Source organism: Psammomys obesus, unplaced genomic scaffold (assembly GCF_907164565.1).
Source record: "Psammomys obesus unplaced genomic scaffold, mPsaObe1.curated_primary_1811, whole genome shotgun sequence".
NCBI lineage: Eukaryota > Metazoa > Chordata > Mammalia > Rodentia > Muridae > Psammomys > Psammomys obesus.
Genome location: NW_026596039.1, coordinates 24,425,677 through 24,453,429, shown reverse-complemented (window position 1 = coordinate 24,453,429; position 27,753 = coordinate 24,425,677). Strand labels below are relative to the sequence as shown.

At 41.5% G+C, this 27,753-nt stretch overlaps 1 protein-coding gene across 10 annotated transcripts in view; it reads left to right on the top strand.

Annotated features, from left to right (window-relative positions):
• Usp29 (ubiquitin specific peptidase 29) overlaps nt 1-27,753 on the top strand; it is a 215,687-nt gene that overhangs the window by 7,404 nt on the left and 180,530 nt on the right. For 5 of the 10 annotated variants that reach the window (XR_008721807.1, XR_008721805.1, XM_055622169.1 and 2 more), the window contains exon 2: nt 39-126. The exons of 2 other annotated variants lie outside the window; for them this stretch is intronic. The gene's annotated coding sequence lies outside the window, so the exon portion shown is untranslated. Of the gene's footprint in view, nt 1-38; nt 127-1,226; nt 1,262-23,671; nt 26,468-27,753 lie in introns of those variants that run through there. 3 more of the 10 variants (XR_008721806.1, XM_055622167.1, XR_008721808.1) reach the window with 3 other exon arrangements.

Genomic DNA, 27,753 nt, shown 5'->3' with positions numbered 1-27,753 from the left:
ATTTCCCTGAGGCTATATGACCTGTGATACCATAACAGGCTGAAGGCTCAAGCAGATGAGATCCAGCTGTTCCCTCTCAAGGCTGACCCTGAAGAGATTTGCAGAGATGTAAAACGATGCTACCAGGTAATCTTTTGTCTCAAAAAGTCTTTTTTCACTTAAAGTGTTAACATATGATAGGTTTATTACTATTATTACTAAGTTTATTACTATTAAACTAGTAAATGTACATTCAAAGTTGTTTGATTTCTTGTCTGTTAAGGTAGGTAAGAATCAATAGATAACAATTCCATATATTTATGCCATGCAATGGTATGCTTTGATATGTACTTATGAACTTCCATGTTGCTTTCACTTCTCTCCATATCCATGCTCGTAAATTGGTCTTATAACAGCCAGTCTAGAAGGTATGAGGTAACATCTCATTGTGGCTTTAGTTTGCCTTTCCCCGTGATAATGAATACTAAGCATGCTTTCACATACCTGGTGGTGTCTTCTGATAAATGTCTCTTGGAGTACTTTGCCATTGTTATTTTAAAATTCCTTGGGTGGGAGAGAAGAAGAGAATATTACTCAGCTGTGAAGAAAGTGAAATCACAAAATTTACAGGAAAATGGGTGGATTTGGAAAATATGAAACGAATGACCCAAACTCAGGAAAAACAAAACACCTTGGTCTTCATATCTAGATCCCAGCCTATAATATATATATGTGTATATATATATATATATATATATATATATATATATATATATATATATACACAGAGAGAGATTTAAGTGTGAGCACAGCATAATATTTAAAGAAGAGACCAAGAAGAGGTTATCGTAGGTAAGGGGGAAGGGCAGAAAGGCAGGTAAAGGACATGATTTAAGAAGAGGCTATAAAGATAATTGTTTTTCTAGTTTCTAATCTGTTGTAGTTTTCTTTGTGTATGTGAATATGTGTGTGTGTGTATGTATGAGTGTGAGTGTGAGTGTGTGTGAATATGTGTATGTAGTGGGTACATTAAAATCTAAGAGATTGTGATGGTGTAAAACCCACATAAAGCCCCAGGGCCTAATCAGGACCTTTGAAACTGTACAGAAGTTCACTGGGATGAATGGAGTTTGGGACTTGGCTCATGTCTGAGTGCTTAAACAAGGTGTGTGATGTCTTTGTCAGACAGTTAATTAGAAGAAAGTAATTTTATGTTTTAAAAGATTGTTTTTGTTGTTGCTATTAAGTTACTTACGGATTGAGGACACTAACTCCTTACCAGGTATACGGCTTACGTGTAGCTTCTCTCATTTCATTCATGGTCCTTGCATTGCACCCTTCCTCTATGCTGTGGAGGTTTCAAATTGGTTTGCAACAATCCTATTTATTGTCTCCCCGTGTTCGTTGCGTACATCTACTTGCTTCAATTCATTCTTTGGTTGTTTTCTTAGTGCATATGTGTATGTGCCTGCATCTTAGTATGTCAGAGGTCAGAGGACAACTTCCGGGACTTGGTTCTCTTTCTTTACCATGTGGGTCCACTGTATTGAACTAAGGTTGTAGTCAGGCAAAGCAGCAAGTGCCTTGACCCAGTGAGCCATCTTGTTGGCCCTATCTTCTTGATTTTTTAAAAATAAATCCCATCTGTTGATGTAAAATAAGTATAAAATCAACATTTTTCTATGTTGATTTTGTGCCCTGCAACTTTATTGAACCAACCTATAAATTCTGGCAGGTTATTTTTATGTTATTTTTTTTTACCAAAAAAATAGGGTTTTCTGTATATAAATCTTGTTGACTACAGACAGATCATCTTACTTTTTTATTTTCTAATGCCTTTTACTTTTCTTGATTTAATTTTTCTGGGTAGGAATTCCAGAATTATGTTGACAAGAAGTGGTAAAAGAATGCATTTTTGTTTTGCCAAGCATGGTGGCACATACCTATAATACCAGCATATGGGAGGCAGAGGCAGGAGGATCTCTGTGAATTTTGAGGCCAGCTTGATTTACATTGGGAGCTCCAAGACAGCCAGGAGTACATAGAAAGACCTTGTCTAAAAAAAAAAAAAAAAAAAAAAAAAAGTGTTTATGTCTTGATTCTTAGAGGAAGAAAGAAAAGGAAAACTTTCAGTATTTTGTGTTATCATTATTATGTTACTGTGACTTTGCCAAAAACTGGTCTTTGTTATGCTGAGATAATCTTCTTCCACACTTGAATCACTGGGCTTTTATTCTGAAAGGACGCTAAACCGTGCTAAATCCTTTCTCTAACTACAGAGCTTTAGGTTGACCCTATTCTAGTGAAGTGGTTGCCACCGTGCTTGACTTATGGCTGTTAAACCACTCTTCCCTCCCCCTTGACTAGGTACCTGATCCTCTAATGAGTTGACTTACTGGTATTTTGTAGATGATTTTTGCACATGTGTTCATTAAGAATTGTGACCTGTATTTTCTTGTAGTATCCCGGCCTAGCTTTGGTGTTAGTGTAATGCTGCCTTTGAGAAATGGGTTTAAAAAACATTCCCTTTTCTACATTATCTTTGAATGTGATGTGTTAACATTGTTTCTTCTTAGAATAGTTGGTTGAATTTACAACTGAGGGTTTGATGCTTTTCTCTTGGGAAGTTTTGAGTCGTAGATTCAATCTCCTTAGTAACTATTTATTTGGTTAGATTTTTCTAGTTCTTTTGCAAGACTCAGCTTTAGCATGTTTAATTTGTGTGTGTGTGTGTATGAGAGCTTGCACAGCATGGGTGGATGTAAGTCTCAGGTACAAGGAGGCTAGGGAAGGTAACGGATCCCTACAGCTGGAGGTGCAGACCGTTGTAAGCGGCGCCCCATGTTGCTTGGGTCCTGTGGTGAGCAGCAAGTGCTCTTGACCACTGAGCCATCTTCCAGCTCCAACATTTTAACTTCTAAGTAAAACTACAGATGCCCTTCTACTTATGATGGCACCCTTTCATCATAAAGTGAAAATATCTCAAGTTAAAAAATAAATCTAGGGGCTGAAAGATAGCTCAGCAGTTAAGAGCACTTGTTGCTCTTACAGAGGACCTGGGTTCAATTTCCAGCACCTACATGGTAATCACAACCATCCCCCTCTAACTCCATGACAGGGTTCTAATGACTTCCTCTGGACTCCATGGGTACTAGATGTACTCATGGTACATGTCCATGCAGGCAAAACACTCATACATGTTAAATAAATAAAAAGTTAAAATGTCACCTACCAAACACAGCTTAACAATACTGAGCACTGTGCTATTTCTCTTTATAGCTGGTCTTATAGATTAGTTGGTAGCATAGTTGTCTAGCCTGGACAGAGCCCAGGGTCTGACCGCTAGCACTACACAAAGCTCCATGTGGTAAGGCATACCCATAATCGCAACAATAGGGAGGTAGAGGCAGAAGGTTCAAAAGTTCATGGTCATTCTTAGCTACATAGTGAGTTTGAGTCCAGCTTGGGCTACATGAGAACCTGTCCTAAAGGAAAAAAATAAGTAAATTAATTTTAGAAAGAAGATAGCTGTTGTATAGCCCTGTGATCATGTGGCTTGTTGGGAATGATGGCTTCCTGCCCAGATTCCCTAGACAGCATCATAGTACATATTGCTAACCTGGGAAAAAAAATAAAAATTCAAAAATACAATTTCCAATGAATGCAAATTGCTCTGCCTCAAGCCTAGAGTCAGAAATAAAATTTAAGTCAGGCTATCATAAGAAAGCATTGGTATCAATAGGCAGAACTCATATAACCAAAAGTGGATTCAGCTGTTCTTTAGTTAATATTTGCCCACCACCACTGATATGAGCAAGTGCCAGGTTGTATGCATGGCTCCTTAAGAATAAAATTACAGTGGTTCCCATGTGAATGCCATTTATTTAGTTAAGTATATCTTTAGAGTTTTAATCTCTAGCTTGGAAGACTCATCCAGTAGGTAAGCTGACAAATACACGTGTAAAAATTATGCTAAATGCTTAGGAGGAAGAGGAGGGGGAGACTCAAATGGTAGAAGACTGCTTTTATGGTGGACAGAGTGATTAGAAAAAGTTTCTCTGAGGAGAAGCCAAGACTAAATTTTAAGAAGAGCCAGGTATGGAAACACTCCAGATGGATACAATAGTATTGTACAAAACCATAAATGCCAGGAAAATAAAAAAAAAAGAAAGACGGAAAGAAAGGAAAGCAGGCAGGAAAACACACAACCAGAATATCTGAAGGACAATGTGGGGCATTAAAGGGAATTGATGCGATTATATGGATTTGGAAAAGTGAATAACTCATCAGGAGTCAGGGCCAATAAAAAACTTTAATTCCAAATATAAAGAGCTGGGGAGATGGCTCAGTGGTTGAATACTTGCTGCTTAAGTTTGAAAGCCAGAGTCTGGATGCCCACAACTAACAGAAATGCTGAGTGAGCATGGCAGCAGAGTTGTAAGTTCAGCCTAGGAAAGCATAGACAGGGATCCTCAAAGCAAGCTAGCTAGCAAGACTAGCCATCTCAGAGAACCCACGGTTTGCTGGAGAGGCCCAGGCTTAATGAATAACATGGAAGAGTGATGGAGGATGACTGTAGATATCAGTCTTGGCCCTCCACATGTTTGTGCACCTGCACGCACACACAAACACACATGTGCAATGCAACTGCCACATATCACAAATGCAAATATGCACACTCACTCACACACACGAAACTGGAAAAAATGTAAGAAAAAAAGAAGAGAGCAAAAGCTATGAAAAATGTAATCTTAAAATCCTAAATACAGTAAGGAGTTTCTGAATACTTTTAAATAAGGCCTGACACCATCCATTGATAGATGATTCTGGCTGTTGTGTAAATAGTTAGGAGACCAAAAATAGGAAGGAGAGGGAACAGGGAGGGCCTGTCATGAGGCAGTTGCCTAGATAGAGAACAACAGAACTCCAAGCACAGAAATAGCAGAGACAAGGAGAAGCGAACAACTCCAAGACTTTCTTTGAAGACTATATAAATAAATCTTGCTAATGATTTGTATATGTGTGGCAAAGAAAAAAAGCATCAGACATTAGCCCTGTGATTGTGTTTGGGGAGACTGGGTTGACAGAAGTTTTATTTGGTGGATATCTGAGATGCAAGACACAAGCAAGGCATGAGAGTAAGAGGTCTCTGGGATATGTAACAGCTGAGTTGCTTATTTTAAAGTAAGTGGAGATGTTAAGTGGGGACTCCAGAGGTCTCCACCAGAGCTCTGGAAGTTTACAATAAACACTAATTTACAAAATAAATAAACAAGTTCTCGAGTCTGTGTGTGTGTGTTTGGTTGATAAATTCATATGTAGATCTCCATTGCAGTCCTCAATGATAAAAATCCAACCAAGCTTTCTTAGAGGAAAATTTAAATTTAGTTTTTTTTTTTTTTGTTTTTTTTTTTACCTGTTCAAGGAACTGTATACACAATCTAAAGCCAAAACATTTATGTTAAAGACAACCAGCTTTTTCACACTGCTGCTACATCCAAATATTAAAAAACCAATTGCCAGGTGGGCACAGCAAGATGGCTCCCCAAGTAAGGGCACTTGCAGCCCTGCCTGATGACCTCCATTCTGTTCTATGACCCATGTGGTGGAGGGAGAGAACTGACTCATGCAAATTGTCCTCTGGCTTTCACATGTGGGCACACATGTACACTGTCATGCATGCATATGCACACACACATGCAAGCACACACAAAAGTATGAGAGAACAGGTAAAGAACTATTAATAGTATGGAATCAGACCCCTTCAGGGCCCTTTCAGCCATTTGCAAACTAGAGACTTCAGAGAGCCACAACTTCTGGTATACCACAGGAATCCCCACTAGTGTAACTAGCACTGATCCTGCTCATGACCTGAAAACTGCCGTAATTTCTATCCATATTCACATGTCAGTGCTCTAGAACATAGCCAGAACTAGGAGTATGGCTTCCATGACCACACTTTCAGATCACTGAGGCAAAAGAGAAAATGCATTCCTACTTGGCTGCACCATAGGACAAAGCTAAAATGAGTGGGGAAAGACAACAGGGAGGCAAGAGTTCAACATGGAACTGTCAAGATGGCTCAGTAGGAGAGTCATCTTTTCCAGGACTGACATGGAGAAAGGAGAGAACCAACTCCCATACATTGTCCTCTGACCTCTACACATGAGCCCTTCCCATAAAAAAAATAAATAAATGAAAAACCTTTAAGCAAAACATGAATCAGAAAGCATAAATACAGATTTGAAAAATTTGAGAGTCTCTGCCTTAGTTCATAAAAGGACTGTAATTGAGGAATACCCCCAATGTCACCATTGGGCCCCCACATTGTTTATATGTGTGCTTTGACACCACACACACACACACACACACACACACACACACACTACCTAGCACCCCATAGAATCCATGAAATAACAATGAATATTTATTGAGAAGTTCTTAGGAGTTAGATATGCATCAAGCAACATATGTATTTTGCTGTTAATCTTCACAATATTTCTGAGCCAGATATCCCCATTAATATATTTTTCATTTTTACTTTAAATTGTGTGTGCGTGTGTGCATCAAATGTGTTTAGTAGTGTGCAGAGGCCAGAAGTGTGCATTGGGTCCCCTAGAGCTTGAGTTACAGGTGGCTGTAGGCTGTCCAGCATGGGTGCTGGACACCAAACTCAGGTCCTTTACAAGAGCAGCAAGTGTTCTTAACTTCTGAGTCGTCTCTCCAGTGCCTTCCATTATATTTTAATATAAGGAAATGGAAGCTTACTCAAAGCTTCGTAACTAGTGACTCCACCACAATACCTAATTCTACACCACTGAGCTGGAAAACCATAGAGAAGTGCATCCAATTTTAGGGAAGCAGAAATTGAAATGTCAGTTTTTGATTGTCAGTTACCTTCAAGTACCCAAGAACTAGTAGTCTGAGTCTACACAAATTGTTTGGGTGTCTTTAGAAAGACAGAAGGCATGCTACATTTGCTGCTTTTCCTGTCCCTGAGATAAAATACCATGGCAAAGTCAACTTATTTTGACTCACAGTTTTAGGGTACACTCCATCATGGCAGGGAAGCTGGAGCTGGCAGGAGCTCAGTCTGTCATGGGGAGTGGCAGGAACCAGAGGCACCTGGTCACACTATATCTGTGGTCAAGAAGCACAGAGGTTAGGAAAGATGGCTCGACAGTTAAGAGCACTGACTGCTCTTCTAGAGGACTAAGGTGCAGTGCTCAGCACAACAGTTCCAGGGGATCCAACAGATCCCCTGTCTGTGCTGCACAGACATACATGCATGCAAAACACTCATACCCACAAAATATTTAAAAATATTAAAAGTTAAATGGAATCCTGATACATGCTATAGCATGAAGTTGGAAAACAATCTGCTAGGCAAAAATAGCCAGTCATAAGATGCCATCTACCAGATGATTTCATTACATGAACTGTCAGGAAAAGGAGAATTTATAAAGTAAATTTAATGGTGGCCTAAGGCTAGAGAGAAGAGAGAGAGTGGAGAGTCAGAGCATTTTTAGATTGATTACAGTGATAGCTTGGTGACTCTTGTCGTATACTTGGTGCTACCAAATCACACACTTGCAATGGGCAAATCTTAGGTATGTGAGTCATGGCTTAATAAAGCTGATATAAAAACATATGTGTGGGTGCACTCATCCACCCAGCAGCCTTATTGAAACTGAAACCAAGATGGCTTGTTTTAAAGATAAGAAGCCTGTAACTCATAGAGGATATTACCCACCTAGGTTCAAGTTCAGAACCTAATAAGTTGAAAAAAAGACAGGGTTCATATTTGGCTCAGTCTATACTGCTTAGTATGTTCTAAACCAACCCCACACAGATGTACTGGAAAGGCTTCAGAAATGCCCACCCTTGAGAAAGTATGACTGACAGGCTCATGAAGGCAATCTTTGGGAAACAATTAGCTCTTATACTACAACTAGGCATTTCTTAGAAAGAGAGAGAGAAAGAAAAAGAGAGAAAGAAAGAAAGAAAGAAAGAAAGAAAGAAAGAAAGAAAGAAAGAAAGAAAGAATCTGTGTGTGTTCATGCATGTGCATGAATGCCACCTGCCAAAGGAGAGGGTGAGATCTCCGGGGGCTGGAATTACAGGCACTCTGGTCCCCTGCAAGAGCAGCAAGCACTCTTAACCGGGGAGCCATCTTTCCAGCCCCACAGGTAGGCACTGGAGACCTACAGTAAGAGGAGAACACTTTTAAAAATCCAGCAAATGGCTTTTAATCTTAAGTGGGTTCCTGAGCGAACTCCCTGGAGGAGAGTAAAAATAATAAGTATCACTTATTAAAATTTTACAGTGTGTAAGGCCCTGCCCCACACACGTTGTATGTGCTAACTCCTCTTTCCATCTTTCATAGAAGGGAGGTGAACCTTGAAAGGTTAGTGTCTTTTATTCTTCCCCCCCTCCAGGTTACAAGTTAGTGTGGATGGCAGATCTCAGAATCAAACCCAAATCTGCTAGATACCTGAACTCTTCAATAACCACTGGGTACTTTTCTAGGCTATTAAATTTGAAAGCCATAATGAAATGTATCATTCTGAAAAGGTAGATACTAAGAACTTAGCAATGGCAGAGGAGTGCTTGCATCAAAATGTGCTCCGAGTCCTTGTCAGTTTATAGACAACCTTCTTCACTCTCCCAAGGAATAATTCTCATGCATTATACATTTTAAGAGAGGAGAGAGAGAGAGAGAGAGAGAGATCTTAACGCATAGGCATTAGAAGCCCAGAACATACCTTACTTTGAGGTGATAACCTGAATATCGACAACTGATAATCAGGAAAGCATCCAAGCAGTTTATAGCTGATAGCTTATCAAACCCCATGACACCTGTCTACAGTAGGTACTACTAGTAAATCCTGTTCTACAGAGGGGGACAGATACGAAGAGGTTGGGGTAATGGGTCTAAAGGCACATGGCTCAATGGTTAAGTAATAACTGACCACCAGTAAAAATCAGATTGTAGGGCTGAAGAGGTGGCTCATGGTTAGCAGCATTGGCTGCTCTTTCAGAGCACTCACAAGTCTGAGCAATACCACCTGTTCCAGGACGCTAAGGCCCTCTCCTGTGCTTTGCAGTCAGCTGCACTCAGTGTGCGTGCGTGTGTCACACACACACACTTTTTAAAAAATAATTCTTAAAATAGAAGGCACTGTATGTGATACAAAGTCTGATATTTTGCCACTTTTTTTTTTTTTTTTTTTTTTTTTTTACAGAAAGATTTGGCTGACCCCATTCTTAGGATTACATTCTAAAACTCTTATTTAAATGGCAGGAGAGTGTTTTTAAAAGTAACCTCCCTGCCCCCCTTCACACCAAAAGGGAAGGAACAGCGCGACTGTAGTAGGAGCACAAAGTTCTCTTCCAACTTTCAAGGAACAGATAATTCATCCGTCCTGCAAAGCGTGCCAAGGCCTAGAGACCGGTGGAGTTCATCCCAGTTCATTTTAATTAACTGGTCCACAGAGGTTTACAATCCCTCAGTGATTTTAATTGGAAGGAACTCAGCATAATGAAAATAACAACAGCTGACAATTGCGCAATAGTCGCTGGCCACCAGGTGCTGTGCTCACTCAGAGAGTTCCGGTTAATCCCCCAGGCAGCCAGGGAAGGTAACGCCATTGCTATCCACTTCTGGGGGCGAATCTTGGGCCTGAGAAGGTTAAGAAAATTGTCCAACACTCCTCCATTTACTGGGAAGAAGTTGGGACTCTCATCTCTGTTTCTACCTCCCCAGATTATGCCTGCTCTTAAAGCTAGAGCATTTGATTGCAATCAAATAAATCTGCATATAGCAAGCAAATGGCTCACTTCCAGAGTTGAACAACCATTCTTGAGGGGGGAAAAAAAAAGAAAAAGAAAAAAAAGGACCAAAAAAAAAAAAAAAAAAAAAAAAAAAAGGACCAAAATTATAAAAAATAATCTTGGAGGAGGGAGGAATAAATTTCCACCCTGTGCAAAATGAGCAAATAATTTTATGTTACAGAATTGACCTGGACATTTAAAAAGAAAGGGAGGGGGACGGCTTGTTAACAAAATTTCAAACCACCCTTTTTTTTTCCTTCCCAAACACAGGATCCTAGCTAGGGGCATATATCTGTTGGTAAAACGTTTGCCTAACATATACAAAGCCCTGGGTTTGATCCTCAGCACTACATACAACCAGACATAGTCGTTCATGCCTGTAATCTCCACACAGCAAATGGACTTCTATATAGTTAAAATAGCCATTTTGAAGCCATGGGGACTTGGTTAGGATTTTACTATTTGCTTTTGTTTGTTTTCGAGATGAGGTCTTACTATGCGGCCCTGACTGTCCTAGAATTCTCTGTGTTGGCTAAGCTGGTCTCAGACTCAGAGAGAGCCTCTTCCTTTGTCTACCAAGTGCTGGGATTAAAGATATTTTTCATTCTACCTGTCCTGTTTGTTTGTTTATGAGTTGATGAAGAGGTAGATAGATGGATGGATAGGGAGATAAAAGTAGGAATCCCTTCAGGAAACAGAGAGCTAATGTTTTTAGCCACATGGCCGAATCTATACAATAAATTTCTCTTCAGTAACACATTAATCCAGAAACCACTGTTTCCTGAAAACCAAGACACAAGAGTCACATAACTAGCAATGGAGAGTGCCTGGATCTAAAGCCAAGCCAGGTAGAGAACAAAGTCTACAACCTTAACAGTCTTCCCATCAGCAAATTAGAAAAGAAGCATGTTCAATTGAGGGTAAAGAGAAATTGCCTGAAGAAGCCAAACTTGAGGTTGGTGGTAGGGTGTGGTGAGAGTGGGGGTGGCCAGACCTCTTCTTTCCAGTCACATTCAATACTCTTCATAACTCACCTGAATGTCCAGCGGTGCAGTTCTAAACTCCAAAAACCTCTTAAGAGTGAGCCAGACTCCTGATGAACTGCAACTTTGATAAACATCAAGGACTGATTAGTTAAAAGAAGTGAGGCCAAGTTGTGAAGATTCCATTTTTATGAAATGGTGGGAATGGAAAACTTAAAGACAGGCAGATGAATGCTTCCCTAGGGTTGGGAGCCACAACCCACAGAAATGGACTGGTGGAAAAGAGGATTTGACACACACTGCGTGAGGGTGGGGGGAGGTTGTTCTAACAGTGAGTGCTGGTGATGGCCCACAGCTGATCTGGAAATAGATTGACATCCAGGAACTACTGCTTTATAAATTTCCTTCAAACAACAACACTGAGTTGTATGCTATGTGTAGTTTTGACTTCCATGAATCCAATCTCAATAAAGCTACTTAAAGGTCAGGTACCTTGGCAAAAGATCCTTAGACCCCTTGCTAAGCCTCTTACAGATTTTCTCCTCCTCTGGTCAATGCTAATTAGGCACACGAAGTTCTGAGAACTCATCAACTGTAGAGTAAAGGTATGTGGGTGGGGGTAGGGTAAGAGTAGGACCCAGGCTCTTACTGTTCATTTGGTTTGAGGCTCTTTTAACCCTTAGGGAACCTGGGCTGTGCAGCCATCAAGTGACTCCTTGCCTCCCAATGGGCTGCTGAGGGCAGCCGCCAGGGACAGCTTCCTGCTTGGACACCTGTGAGCTGCACTTACTCAGGTACTCTGCTCCCAGCCCAGGCACTCTGTGGATGCATCTAGCCCCCAATCTTTCCCATCTTTTTCCAAGGCAGGCTTCCAACTTTTGCATATGCCCATTGCTATAGGCTACTTAGCAAGTCCTCGTAGAGGATGGGAAGTGGAATGATGGCCTCTGTGTATTATACCCAAGGAATTGAGGTTCTTTGAGATTCATATTTATGCACACTCCTTTGACCTACTAACAACTGGCATTAACTTCACTCATGCCTACTAGTGATCAATCTGTTTAGTCTATCATTCTACCAATGAGGATTAGGGTATGGGGTTTTATATGCTAAGCAGTGCCCTTTCAAAGTATGTTTCCAGTTTAGAGTTACCTTAATTATATTTTCAATGGATTTCATTATATTGTAGAGAAAAAAACATATACATAGGTGTGTATGTATGTGTTTCTCTCTCTGTGTGTGTATCATATATCATAGCTAGCCTATGATAACCAAGATGACTTTGAACCTCTTATTATCCTGCCTCCCTGGCCTGAGTCCTGGGGATCCAACTCAGGATTTCATGCATGCTAGACAAGCGCTCTGTCAACTGAACTGTATTCCTAACCCACTCAATAACTATTTCCCCAGAAACTAAGCCCTGAAAAAGTAGTGTCTAGAGCAGTGATTCTCAACCTATGGGTTGAGACCCCACGGCAAATCTCTATCTCTAAAAATATTTACGCTATGATCCATATCAGTAGCAAAATTACAGCTATGAAATAGCAATGAAAATAATTTTATGGTTGGGAGTTACCACAACATGAGTTGCAGAACAAAGGGCTGCAGCATTAGGTAGGTTGAGAACCACTGATCTACTGTTAGGTGAATGGTATAACAGGGGAGGAGAGAAAACCAATTTGCCTTTGCCACAAAGCAGCATAGTGTAGTGTGAGAACTAGTGCTTCCAGATTTAGCAAATTAAAAAAGAAACAGAATAACCCAGCTAAATTTGAATTTCAGATAAACAATTTTAAAAAACCCACAAGAATTTCCAACTTGGATATACTGCCTGTCCTGTGTTTTGTCTGGCACACTAAAGCGACTGTTAAGTTTAAGATGGAAGATGACTTTCATCCTTTTAGAAAAAGAACTGAAGGAGAAAAGAAAACTGTGTTGCAAAGGAATTTATAAATAATTATCTCCAAACAATTACATAGGAGATCAGGAGGCTATGCCCAATAAACTGCAATTTATAAACTTTGTGCTGTGTGATAATTATATCATCACTTTAAAAAACGTAAATTGTGTGTGTATGTGAGAGAGCCAGAGAGCAAGGCGGGGGAGGGAGAGCATGAATGCAGGTGTTCCTCAGAGGCTGGAGAGGTTTGATCAGTCTGGAGTTACAGGTAGTTTTGAACTGCCCAACATGGGTACTTGGAATCCAAGCTGGGTCTACTGCAAGAGTAGTAAGTGCTCTTAACAACTGAGCCATCTCTCCAGCCCTGATTTATGTCACCTTAATTGAGAACTCCCACATAGCAGCATTGAAAGGTTTTGCTCTCATACCTTCATTAAATATTTGATGTTTATTAAATTTCTTGGGACCTGACAGTATGCTGGTCAGATTCCTGCCTCCGGCCCACCCCCCGCACCCCTCCCCCAGCTTGTCTCAAGAGCTGAAAATTTTCAGTCCCTGCCCATTTCCCAGCCTTCCTTCCCCAACCAGCTACAGTTTCCACTGTAATAGAAGGAACCTGACTCTGTAGTTAACAAGTCTTGAAAGCAGCTAAAGCAGAACAACTGGAGTCCACTTAAGTTGATGGGGGAAGGGAGAACTCTCCAGAGCCCTGACAAACTCGCTCTTAGTGTGCAAGAATTTTGTTGATCTCTCCAGAACTGCAGAAAGTTGGTGACTCTTTGCAGATGCCATAGAGTTACACATTCTCATCTCAGAAGCTTCACAGTGACATTGACTTCCCTCATGCTCACCTTTTATCAATCCATTCTACCAGTGAGGATTGGGTGTGGGGTTTTGTATGCTAGACAGTGCTTGGTCCACAGGATGCAATTGTTATCAAAGCAGATATGGCATTTAGTCTCTTATTTCTCATAATAAGAGAAAGGGACAAAGGGTGCTATTTATATGGACTATATACTAGGATCATGGGGATGTAGAAATGAGTTAAAATAAAGCTGAATATTGTGTTGCATGGAAATGAGCTTGTTGGGATTGGGGTGAGACCAATATCAAATGAATAATGAAAGCACTAACACACTGAACAATGTTTGCAGTGTCAGACATGGTTTTAGGCAAAGAGACTGGAGCAATGAAAAAAAATATATTTACCATCTGTTCTCATAGAATTTATTGCAACAGGAAAAAGAAAAAAGTACATAAATGACCTGAGATCTAAAGTAAGATTTTTAACTTCAAATTGGCTTCAATTAAAAGAAAAATTTATTGTCTGAGATAAATGAAAATTCCAGATATATAGTAGGTGTCATTAATAGTCATAAATATAAGCTGGGCCCAGCAAGATGGCTCTGTAGGTCAAAAATAAAATAAAATAAAAAATAAAAAAGCCCTATGCAAGTTTAATGACCAGAACTCAATTTCAGAATGCATTAACACAGAAATTAGGTGTAGTGATGTACACCTATAGTTTTAGCACTCCTTTCTGCAAGATAATGAGCAGAAACAAGAGAATCTCCTGGAAGCTTGCTGGATGTCTAACATTAGATACACAGCACAGTAGAAAAATCAAAAGGGAATCTGCCTCAAAAACAAGGTGGAAGGAGAGAACCAACTGTCAGGAGTTCTCTGTTCTGTACAAAGACACTGGGTACACACGTACATCTGTCACACACATACATCTCTCTCTCTCTCTCTGTCTCTCTGTGTGTCTCTTTGTCTCTTTCTCTCTTACACACACACACAATTCTGTTATTACAATAGTCTGACCAGTATTCCTTTCTTCTCTGTTATATGATAAAGGCCATCCTTCCCATGAAGAAACTGGTTAAAATCTGACCAAGGCCTAGTCGTTCCATTCTTAAGCATGTCCACTCTGATTGGTTCAGGGACACTATCTCAACAAACAAACATCCCACACCTGTGTCACAGACTTGCTTTAGTATTTTTGATGTCCCCCCACTCCCACCTTGTATGTGTGTCAACCAGAAAATGACACCAGGAATCTTCTTTAATCGCTCTCCACATTATGTTTTGAGACAGGGTCTCTTACTGAATCTAGATCTCACTGATTCAATTAGATGAGCCTGCCAGCGAGCCTCATGGGTCGTCCAGTCTCTGCCTCTAGTACTGGGATCCAGCCTTTTCATCATAGCTGACTTTTTTATGTGAATGTTGTGGTTTTGGCCTTAGGTCCTCATGCTTTGTGCAGCAAGCCCTTTGACTTCTGAGCCATCTCCACAGCCCTTCCTCTGACTTTTGAACCCTTTTCCATTCTCATGGAGTCCCACAAAGGAAAACAACAACAACAAACAAAAACAGAAAACCAATTCTACTTTCAGAACTTAATATCTTTCCTGATGGAGAGGGGACATACTTTATCTCTTTCCAGAACTGAAGTGGCCATCAGACTCTGCTCCAGCAGGGGACTTCATACCCACTCATTCTTCACTCATTCTTAGCCACGGTTCATCTTAGGGAGCCAGGGAAGAAACATGAATGCTGTTCCTGCCACACCTGGCCTGTCCCATCTGTCACCAGCCTTTCTGGTGTTGTCTCCTAAAATAATTCTTCCCTCATACCCCACTTTACTCTTTGCAATATGGTGAAGGCCACCACACCCTTCAGCTTGGATTCCTGCCTTGGGTCCTATCCTCTGGCATTTGTACCCTTAATCTGTTCTCCATGACCTTTCTGAAATGAAAATCCATGTTAGATCGTGCAGACAGGTCTCTGAGGTGCTTTTGCTGGAAGCCCCATTTATCACACTCACCAGGAGCAAATAGAAGGCCTTTGAAAAGCACAGGTGGACATTTGACTTAAAAAACGCTGCTACTGAATGCACCTGGGAGGCCAGGCCACATTTTTAGCACCTTTTTAAACACTAATACCACTAAATACAAACAAACAAAAGCCAGTGTATTTCTGTATGTGTTTGTGTGTTTGTACTTTGATATAGATACAATGTCATAGTATTGAAAAAAAAACATTTGAAAAAAAATAACAAGTTTATTTCTTTTAAAAAATTGGTTACATTTTCATTTAATGTGTGTATGTGCTGGGGGGAGAGCATGCATGCCAGGGCTGGAGTATGGAAGTCAGAGGACAGTTTGTCCGAGTTGGTGTTCTTCTTCCACTGTGTGGGTTCTAGGGTTCTGTTGAACTCTACTCATTGGGCATGGTGGCAAGCTCCTTTTCTCACTGTCCTAGTGAAATATTTATTATTGCTTCATCATCTAACTTGGGGTATCATTTGGAATGCAGTTCAACAGGTAAGAATTGGGGTCATATTCAATGCTGGTCATTGCAAAAGATGTAGAGCTTTTGTGTTACAATATGATGGAAAATGGGCAATGAACAAATGATTTGATGAAAACCAGGAACTAGGATTTGATCTGGAAGAGCAGTAGTCTCTTGCTGACTGGGAACTGTTCCTCTAGGGAACACTAGGAAGAGACTGTGGCCACCTCTTCTAAGCAGAACTATCTTCTCTTCCCCTCCACACACCCACCCCTGTGTACTAGGCAGCAAGGTAGAGATGTCTTTGTTTCCACCTGCAGTTTAGCTCAGAAATGAAGGGAACACTGAGATGAGGATGTTAGCCAGGAGGCTCTTGTGGACCCATAGCTCCGTGAGGATGCTTTGAGGCCTCTCACCAGGGATCACACACCTCAGACTCACATCTTGACATTTATTTAACTTTCCTAAAGTTTGTTTTAAACTTTATTAATTTGCTTGGTACCTATCCTTTGACCACTTCACAATGCATACAACATATCTTGAGCATATCCATCTTCTACTCCCTGCTCACAACCTTCCTAGGCATCTTCTCTCCAGCAAAAACATCTCTCCCCCCACCTTCATGTCTTTCTTAAACATCTCCCACCCACCTTTATGTCCTTCTTAAAAACCAATACACTGAGTTCAATCATTGCTGCCTATGTTCTTATGGATTTGGGGCAAACCCTGGGATATGGCTAACCTACCAATGCCATTCCACTCAAGAGAATTAACTGTTCCTTCCTCAGCAGTCACCAAGTGCCAGGAGCTTCTCAATGAGGGGTGGGGTCTTGGGAATCCCCTTTCCCATCTATGTTGGAAGTCTGAGTGGTTTGGTGTTGGTCAGGTCTTGTGTAGGAAACCACAGCTGCTGTGAGTTCACAAGTGTACCAGCTATGCCATGTCCAGAAGACAGCACTTCACAGCTCTCCTCCCTGCCTTCTGGCTCTTACAGTCTTTCCACCTCTTCTCAGAGATGTTCCTTGACCTTTGGGAGAGGAAGCTGATATAGAAGTCTGATTCAGGGCTCTATTTCCACTACTCCATATTTGCCTTAGAAAGCCAACCTCTTTTGTAAGTGTGTCTATCCTCATGACCACACCCTTGTTGCCACCATGTCTCCCCAGGCATCTGGTGTTATTTCTTATATGTTCTCCCCATCCATGACAGCATAGCCCAGCTTTTACACATGCATACACACACATGAATGCACATGCACACATGTACTCACATACATATACATGCTCACATACACATGCACACATTAATATACACATATACACATATTACACCTATACCCGTATACTCACACACACATAGACACACACACACACACACACACACACACACACACACACACAGACATACTCATACGACATGCACATAGACATACACACATGTGCACACTCACATACACACAATACATGCTCACATTCACATACACATACACTCACCTAAACTTACATACAAATGGACATATACATAACACACACATACACGCATGAACCCACACATACATACACGTATAAACATATACACACACAGGTAGATGCCGAAAAGAAAGTCCAACTGAAATTAGTGCGTCTTGTCCAAAGCCCTGAATGGCTGGGCATCTCCATCAGAAAATCCTTTCATCAAGGTCTACAGTGACCTTCATATTGTCACAGCCAAGTTTTTCTATTCATCAATTACTGAACTTGTCAGCACTTGTCAGTCCAATTTGCCTATCCCTGTCTTTTGTTTTCTTTCTTCTTTTTTATTCTTTTGCTGTTTTTGTTTTGTTTTGGCTTAACTTTGGTTTTGTATTTCGAGAAAGCCTGTCAAGTCACTTCTAGCTCCCACCAGATTCTCCTGGGTCAGATGCATGTTTACTTCCAAACTGAAGGGCTCTAGTGTTCCTTTGAGTTGTAGGCTGAGTGAGACTGATGGTTCAAGATTCCTGGTCAGCATCACCTGTACCCTCTCACCTTCACAAGTCTGTTAATTCATATGTAAGTATGCATGTATGTACGTATATAATATATTACATATATAAGTACACATACCTACAGCCATACACACAACAAACGTAATCTTAACATTGAAAATAAGTAAATAAAAGTTAAACTTGGACATATGCACATACTTTACCCAGCCTCATGCCAGTTTCCCAACAGTGCACGCCTGATGAAATAATGACAATTCCCCCATGTATGGAATGCCAATTGTAGGCCATTAGTATATGTTTAGATAAGTAATGCAGACCACATTCTCATCTCAGTCCACTGACAGTCTATTACAGCCACAGTTACCTGAAAAACAATGTTAAGAATAAGAAAGTTTCTATGAGCTAAGGAAAAGCTGTATTGGTTCTTAGCCAGGGAAGGAAGTAGATATCAGAATCAGAAACAAGCCCGTTCAGCTGATCAATGACAGCTCGCCTCAGTGGACACGCTTCTGCAAGCCAAACAATTGTTTTGCTTTGGAGAGCCGGGGCCCATCAAAGATGGACTCAGTCTGATAAACACGCCTCTGCCTGCCAACCAATCCAGTGGGGTCTCACTCCAGAGACCACACTTCTGCAGATGACGTCAATGTCAATCCTTTTCTGTCTTTGAAAGCCAGACAGTACCTGTCCTCTGCTGCCCCCAGATCCTGCATAGAACAGTACCAAGCTTCAGAGAGACTCCTGATTAGCCTAGCTCTTTCTTGTGGGAAGAAATAAATAGAATATTGTCTTTTTGTAATTTCAGATTCCTAACTGGATTCACTTGTTAGAGCCACCAAAACATAGTACTAACAGACTCAGTAACTTAAACATCAGAAATGTTTAATATTTCTGGAGGCTGAATTCCAAGAGCAAGGTGCTGATGTGAGTCTAGAAGACAGTCAATAAAGTTTCCAGGTGCTTGTGGCTCTTCATGTGTAGAGATAGGAGGATCATTACTGAGACGGAGAGAGTGTACTAGGGGAGAGGTCAAGGAGAGGGGGAGGTGTGCTAAGCCTGCTGAATAGCCTTAGTTCTAGAGGGCAAGAAAGAGCAAAGGGGAGAAGTGAAGTCTGCAATAACTTTTTTTGTGGATCAGTAACATATTAGCCAGCTCTGGGATCCTTCAACTATGGGCTTTTCAGAGCATGCGCAGTTGGTTGCATGAGGTATAGATGAACTAATAGCTGTCAGTTTTTCCACTGTCAGGGCCTTTTGTATGTTAATGTTTTTGGAAAAAAATTTTGGGAGTTTCATACATGAGAACTGTATTTACAACATTTCCACCCCTCCCACTTCCCCCATCTAATTCCTTCTATGCCATCTCCCCACTCCCTCTCAAATTCATGACCTCTTATTTGTTTTGCACAAGTACTCACACACACACCCCTATCTCTCACTAAGTTCTTTTAAAAATTATTTATTTATTTTACAATTTATTCATTATATATCCTGATTGAAACCCCCTCCCTCAACTCCTCCCAGCCTCACTCTCTCTCCCTCTTTCCCCCATCTCCATCCCCTGGTCCACTGAAAGGGGGAGTTCACCTTCTCTGCCATGTGCCTATAGCTTATCAGGACTGCCTGGATCCTCTTTCTCTGTGGCCTCACAAAACTGCATCACCAGGGGTGAGCGATCAAAGAGCAGGCATCAAAGATCATGTCAGAGGCAGCCCCTGATCCCCTTACTTGGGAACCCACATGGAGACTGAGCTGCCAGTTGGCTACATCTGAATTCTTTTAGTATTACTCATATGTATACATGTTTAGGGCTGACGGCTTGGGACTGGGTAATCTATCAGGGGGCTTGTCCCTGGAGCAGACTGATTGTCCATCTCTCTGTGGTCATTAATTACCTGCAGTTCTTTGTCTAAGGGTGGTACCTTGTGAAATTTCCCTCATCCATGCTGGCATGTCAACTGGTGCTGTCACCATGCTGGCCTTGTTCAGGCAGCAATATTGATGAGAGTTCATGGGCACAATTCCCATGTCATGTACAGAAAACACTATCAGCCAGCACACGCCTCAGTCCTCTGGCTCTTACAACCTGTTTGCCTGGTAGAGCCTTCTTCATTAAACTCTCCTCTTCCCCATAAACCGGTTGGCTTCTCCACAGTTCCCTCTCATAACTTTCAGGTGTGTGTCTTCTTCCTGTCAGATCACATGCTCTCACTCTCTGTGCGTGGTCTGAGTCCCATTCTCTTCTTCTATAAGGATGTTAGTTGCATTACCTTAGCAGTCGTCCTGATTTTTCTTTTTTTTAAGTAAATTTTTATTTTTTAATATTAGTTACAGTTTATTAACTTTGTATCCCAGCTGTAGCCCCCTCCCTAATTCCCTCCCATTCCCACACTCCCTACCCCTTTCCAAGTCCATCTTCTCCCTACCCCTTTCCAAGTCCACTGATAGGGGAGGACTTCCTCCCCTTTCATCTGACCCTAGCTTATCAGGTATCTTCAAGCCTGGCTGCAAAGTCCTCCTCTGTGGCCTAGCAGGACTGCTCCTCCCTTGAGTGGGGAGGGGAGATCAAAGAGCCAGCCATTGAGTTCATGTCAGAAATAGTCCCTGTTCCCCTTACTAGGGTATCCACTAGGATACCGAGCTACCATGGGATACATCAGAGCAGGGGTTCTAGGTTATATCCATACATGGTCCTTGGTTGGAGATACAGTCTCACAAATGACCCCTGTGACCAGATATATTTGGTCCTTGTGGAGCTCCTGTATATACCCACTTATAAGTGGGTACTAGACCTATAAGATAGGATAAACATACTGAAATCTCTACACCTAAAGAAGATAAACAAGAAAGAGGACCCTGGGTAAAATGATCAACCCTCACTTAGAATGACAAATGGGATGGACATTGGATGTAAGAGAAAACAAGTAACAGGACAGGAGCCTACCACTGAGAACCTCTGAAAGTCTCTATCTGGCAGTATATCAAAGCAGGTACTGAGACTCATAAACAAACCTTCGGCAGAGTATAGGGAATTATATGAAAGAAGGGGGAGTTAGTATGCCTGGAGAGGACAGGAGCTCCACAAGGACCAAATATATCTGGGCACAGGTGTCCTGCTTTTTCTTAAAAAACAAACAAACAAACAAACAAACAAATCCCCCAAACTCTATTATTCTAAAAAAATGACCCTAGCTCTAAGTATATTCTGAGTGTGTGGGGAACTCAGTGCATGGATTTGGTGAAGGGTTGTTCATCTCACCATGGTCTATCAAAGTAAGTAACTACATGTTAAGGCTTGGAAATGAAGCTCCCTGAAAAAGGCTTATGGAGAGGTGACTGGATCATGAGTGTCATGTTAGTTTCTTTTTCTGTTGCTGTGACAAAAGCAACGTAATGGAGAAAGGCTTTATTTGATTCACAGATCCAGGTTACAGTTTAAGCCAACTGTGACACACACCTTTAATCCCAGCACTCGGCAGGCAGAGGCAGTCAGATCTTTGTGAGTTTGAGCCATCTTGATCTACAGAGTTTGTTCCAGAATAGTCAGAGCTACATAGTGAGACCATGTCTTCTAAAAACAAACATACAAACAAACAAGTAAACTCCAAATCAGGTTACAGTCCATTGTTTTGAAAAGCCAAGGAGGCAGGAATTTGAAGCACCACTTCAGTCCACAGTCAAGAGCAGAGAACAGTGAATTAACGAATGTTTGGTAGTGCTGAGGTAACTCCCTCCTGTTCATTCATCCCAGGACATGGCCCACGCAGCGGTGCCTCCCACATTGAGGATGTGTCTTTCCACCTCTGGGGCTGAGATGGTGACTCAGTGGGTAAGAGTACACACTGCTCTTGCAGAGTACCTGGGTCTAGTTCTCACACCCATGTTGAGTGGTTCATAATCACCTGTAACTCCAGCTTCTGGGGTAGTCAACTCCTCAGGCATGTATGTGTGTATGCAGACATACATAAACTCACACATGCATGCATGCACACACTCATACACCCACAAACACAGTTTTGTTTTGGTTTTAGAGAGAACTGCAGAAATGGTTCTGTAGTTAAGAGAGTGTTCTGCTCCTGCAGAAGATCTGAGTCCAGTTCCCATCAATCCTGTCAGTGTCTCACAACCAATTTCAATGGACCTCTTCATGCACCCGTGTCCGTTTGGTCTTACCCCTGGTGGCTAGAAGAGTGATGGTGAGGAGGTAGATGGAGGCTAGATTGATAGATAGTTGGCTAGATAATTGCTTGGTGTTGAATAAATTGTAGAGACGTAGATGGTAAGTGGTAGATAGACAATAGGATGGCTAGATGGGACATAGATAAATAGGCTAAATTTCTAATAATAGGTGACTGGTAAATACACGTTTGCATATCCATGATATGAACTTTTAAGCTGTCCTAGAGGTGGTGTCTCTTAAAACTACCTGGTCAGGGTAGAAGCCATCCTGGTGAGGTGAGGTATGGGGGTGAGAGCGGGAACAGCAAGCAATGTATGGAGTTGGGGTGGAATGGCAAGGCCACGTGGAATATGAAGACTTCACTAAGACAATGAAGTTTCTGCTTTCTTTTTGTGACCCTCACACTTGAAACAAAGTTGTACATGTTACCAGGCATTCACTTGAAAACTGATGAAAAACCATGAATAGTATTCTTAAAATTTCATTTTTTATGAATAGATCTTCATGGAAATAAATGTGTGAAAAAATGACTCTAGTTTATCTTTGGCTTGTCTGCTTGTGGATACTTCCTTTCTCTCTTCTTGATATCTCCCCTCATGATTTCCCACACAGCTACAAAGAGCACATGCTCCTTTTATCGCGAGAAGACTTAAAAGAAAAATCTTTAAAAGAGAGGACAGGAGGGGGGCAGGCAGAACACCCCATATGACGTAGGTGCCTAAAGCCAGAGCAACTGTGGAGGCTTAAGTCTGGGCTGGGTTATCTCAGCTCTCTGGTCTCTCTGCCTCTAGTCTGTTCCACCCCCACAGCTGTCATCAGATCCAAGGACACATTTGCTGGCTCAGCATATGGAGAAAACTCACGCCTCACGCTCCTCTAGCTCCGGGAGAAACTTGTCCGACCACTGCCAACCATTTGTATCTAAACATGGTCTCAGTTTGAGCAGCAAGGGCTGTCTGTCATTCAGCCACCTGATATAGCAGGAGGTGGGGAACGGGGAGGCTCTGATAACTCCATCAGACATCCATGCCTTTGTTCATATAATTTTTAACTTTTTTTCTCTTTTCCTATGTGTGTGGTGTGCATAGGTATGTGTGTATACATACACAAGCATGGAGGCTCGAGGTTAAGAGGGTCTCTCAGTCAAACCTGGAGCTCACTTCTAAGGCTAGGATCCCTAGCTAGCCTGCTCTGAGCTTCCCAGTCTCCACTTTCTGAGGGTGGAATTACACCTGGGCCCCTCGGCCACACAGCATTTACATGGGTTTCTAGGGATACCAACTACAGTTCTCATACTTTCATGGCAAGCAGTTTAATGGTTGAGCCTTCTTGCCAGTCTTCAATCTTTACATTTTTGGCCACCTCACCACCCACATTATTCTTTCTTATCACTCTCCCGCTCCTGATAACACCCTTCTCCTTCCTCCTCCTCCTTCTCCCCTTCCTTTTTCTCTTTCTTCACTCCTCTTCTTCTTTTTTTCTTCCCCATGAGTCCCCTTCTACTTTCATGACTTTGTTTTTTTTTGTTTGTGCAGGTAGCCACCACTGCTGTGTGTCCATGACTGCATGCCATATCCGGAAGACGATGTTTCATGTCGCACCTTCCCATCCCACCACCAGCCCTTCATCTTACACAGTAACTCACCTGTCCCTGTACAGGTCTTTCCCATGGCCCTTCTTCTCCATGTACCCATGGCTGTGCCTGTGTTTCTGGTCACCACATGTCTCCCTAACTTACTCCCAGACCTGAATTGTTTCTGATGAACTCAGCACTTTCAGCCCCAGGGATCTTTTCAAGAGGAAAATCAGAGGGCTTCACCTCCTTGCTTGAAACTTACAAGAACATGACCCTTCAGCATTCGCCTGACCTACTGTTACTGCTTCCTGGCATCAATCAGCTTATTTCATCTTCCTAGGCCCCAACTGATATCCTATGAGTTCCTGCCTCAGTCAGCGCTTACTTTGCTAGCATGAAAAAGTGAGTTCAATCCCTAGCATCCGTGTTAACAACAAACAAACCACAGTGGTGCTGTGCACTTGTAATCTCAGTGCTGGAGAAATAGAATTTGGTGAGTTCCAGGCCAGTGAGGGGCTCTGAGTTTTTCTTTTCTTAAGGTGACACTAACATCTGAGTTTGCCCTTTGGCTTCTACGTGCACGTACACAGGATACCCTCATCTCTACCACCCCTATGCATACACACAGAGAGATTATATCTTGAAGGAGATAACCTGTACTGAGTTTTAGCAGAGGCATCTTCCAAGGACTGTTTTGTAAGCATAGTTCAAAGTCTCCTGAATTCCAGGCACTATGCTTAGGCAACAGTCACTTGCAAAACAATTTCTGTTCCACTTTGGACATAGACCCAAAAGAAATGAAAGCAGGGTCTGGAAGAAATGTTTTTATGCTTTTGTTCATAGAAGTATTATATATGCCAGTCAAGGGGCAGAACATAGCCAAGTGTTCACCAATACATGAACGAATAAACAAGGTGTGGCATGCTCATAAAATGGGATATTATTCGGTCACAAAAAGGAAGGAAATTCAGATACATGTTCCATGTGTGAAACTGGAGGACATTAGGCTAAGTAGAAAAAGAGCAAACAGGAAAAAAGCAAATGCTATGTGATTTCAGTTATTTCTGGCAGCCAAATCTGTGGATCTAGAAATAAAGATGGTTCCAGGTGTTCTCACAGCTGTAGCCACTGTCGTCTTCTCCTCCTCCTCCTCCTCCTCTTCCTCCTCCTCCTCCTCTTCCTCCTCCTCTTCTTCTTCTTCCTCTTCTATTTTTTTTTGAGATAGGGTTTCTCTGTGTAGCTCTGGCTGTCCTAGAACTCACTTTGTAGACCAGGCTAAACTCAAACTCAGAGATCCACCTTCCTCTACCTCCTGAGTTCTGGGATTAAGGGTATTCACCACTATCATGTGGCTTCTTCGTTTCTCTTAACTTATTTATTTGTTTGTTTGTTTTTACTGTGTGTGTATAACTTCATGCATACACATGAGTCTTGGCACATGTGTAGAGTTCAGAGGGCAACTTTCAGGAGTTAGTTCTCACCTTCTATTATGTAGGTCCCAGGGATTGAACTCAGGTCATTAGGCTTGGTAGCAAGCACCTTTGCCACCATCTCATTGGCCCTCAGTCATCCTAATTGGTTGGTGTTACTGCATCATGGTTTCAGTTTTCACTTTTCTAATGATTAATGATGTCAGTTGCCTTTTCATGACTTTGTTGGCCATTTTACATCTTTGGAGAAACATTAATTTAATAGTTTTTTCTTAAAAAAGAAAGATAAAACCAAGTTGTAGTTGTTGTTTTTAAGACTTCCTTTTATTATTGTGAGTGTGTTGGTTGCATCTGTGTCTGAGCACCATGTATCTGGTGCCTATGGATGCCCTGGAAATGGAGTTATAGGTGGTTGTGAGACATCATGTGGGTGCTGGGGACTGATCCCCAGTCCTCTGGAAAAGCAGCCAGTTTCTTAACTGCCACGCCATCTCTCCTGCCACATGACTTTTTTTTAAAGTGTTGAGTTATAGGAGTTTCCTTATATATTTAAACACAATACATAGATACTGTTTCATTTAACATTGCCATTTTAAAATGTTGTTTATTTAACTAGACATGGTAGCACAAGCCTGTAACGCCAGGACTCAGGAAGGCAGAGATAGGCAGATCTCTGTGAGTTTGAGGCCAGTCTGTTCTACAGAACGAATCCAGGACATCCAAGGATACACAGAGAAACCCTGTCCTGAAAAAACAGAACAGAACAAAACAAAATAAAATCTTGTTTATTAGGACAGGAGCCTACCGCAGAGGGCCCCTGAAAGACTCTACCTAGTAGTGTATCAAAGCAGATTCTAAGACTCATAACCAAACCTTTGGCAGAGTACAGGGAATTATATGAAAGAAGGGGAGTTTATATGATGTGGAAAGTATAGGAGCTCCACAAGGACCAAATATATCTGGGCACAGGGGTCTTTTCTGAGACTGACACTCCACCAAGGACCATGTATGGATATAACCTAGAACCTCTGCTTGGATGAAGCCTGTGGTAGCTCAGTAACCAATTGGTTTCCCATAATAAGGGGAACAGGGACTATTTATGACAAGAACTCAATGGCAGACTCTTTGACCTCCCACCTCCCAAAGGAGGAACAGTCCTTCTAGGCCACAGAGGAGGACTTTGCAGCCAGTCCTGAAGATACCTGATAAAACAGGGTCAGATGAAAGGGGAGGAGGACCTCCACTGATAGGAGGTCCCCCCTATCAGTGGACTTGGAAAGGGACAGGGAGGAGATGAGGGAGGGAGGGTTTGGGAGGGAATGAGGGAGCGGGATACAGCTGGGACACAGAGTTAATAAAATGTAACTAATAAAAACTAAAATAAATAAATAAATAAAAAGAAATGAAAAAAATCTTATTTATTTGTTATGCATGTGTGTGTACAGCATACAGAAGAGCTTGCCATAGTAACATGTGGAGGTCAGAGAACAATATTTTTGTGTTTTGTTTCTCTTCTTCCACCATGTGGGCAGAACTCAGGTTGGGAAAGCATCTACTGAGCCATCATGCTGCTCCCCTAAACTGCCTTTGTAATCTGTCAATCATATATCTTCTGGTCATAGAAGTTTTAGGTTTGGTCTGATTCTATTTGTCCATTTTCAGGCTTCTCTGTGTTTTTTGATGGCATGTCTGAGCATGCCTGTTGTATGAGGTGATTAATAGTTACTAATAATTATCTTTTAGTAACGATGCTGTTAATCCTAAACAGCTATATACCCAAATCACCACACAGAGACTGGGATTTATTTAATTAACCTAGAACACAATGCTGGGCAATAGTTACTCCATCCTAAACCTCTAAGCCTTCATAGTTTTCTAAAATTTAGATTTCCCACATTATACTTGCTTTTAATGATATATTAGGTCCAGTCCATCTCTCCACATTGTTCCAAGACCTTTCCTCCTGCCTCTGCTCTCTCAGCTCTTCCTGTCCTCTGGCTCCTCCCTCTCTTCCTGCTTCCTTTCCCTTGCTCAACATTGTGGCTAGTTGCTTTATTTTGGCATGTTTACCCAAAGTTGAAACAGGTGATGCTTAGAATAAGTATCACAATGCAATGTCCAGATTGAAACCAGAGAGTAGGGGAGAGAAATCAGCATTTGAATGAACAAGGGTAAAGTGTATGCATTCCAAAAGAACATTATACCAACATTTCCCCCTTTAAGTCCAATAAAAGGCTCCTTTTCTTTCAATACAATAATAATTATAAAATTATGAAAACTGTTAGGTAAAATCTACATATGCAATGTTCAGTCCATGTGTATTTAGCAACTTAGGAGAAAGTATCTGATTATCCTATCTATCTTGACAAGTTTAAAGTTCTATACCTAAATTAACTTTTAACCTTATTGGTATTACCTATAAGAAAGCATTTCTTAACTTCTAAACAACTTAAACTTAAATGTGGCACTATGACTATTTGGTCTTAAACCACATCAGAGACTTGAGAAGGAATAAAAGTAGTGTTTGGAGCAAGTAGGAAGTGCATGTTAGCAGCTTCCAATAAATAAAAAATTGACAGAGACAGTTTGCTGCCTGAATAGTCACCCATAA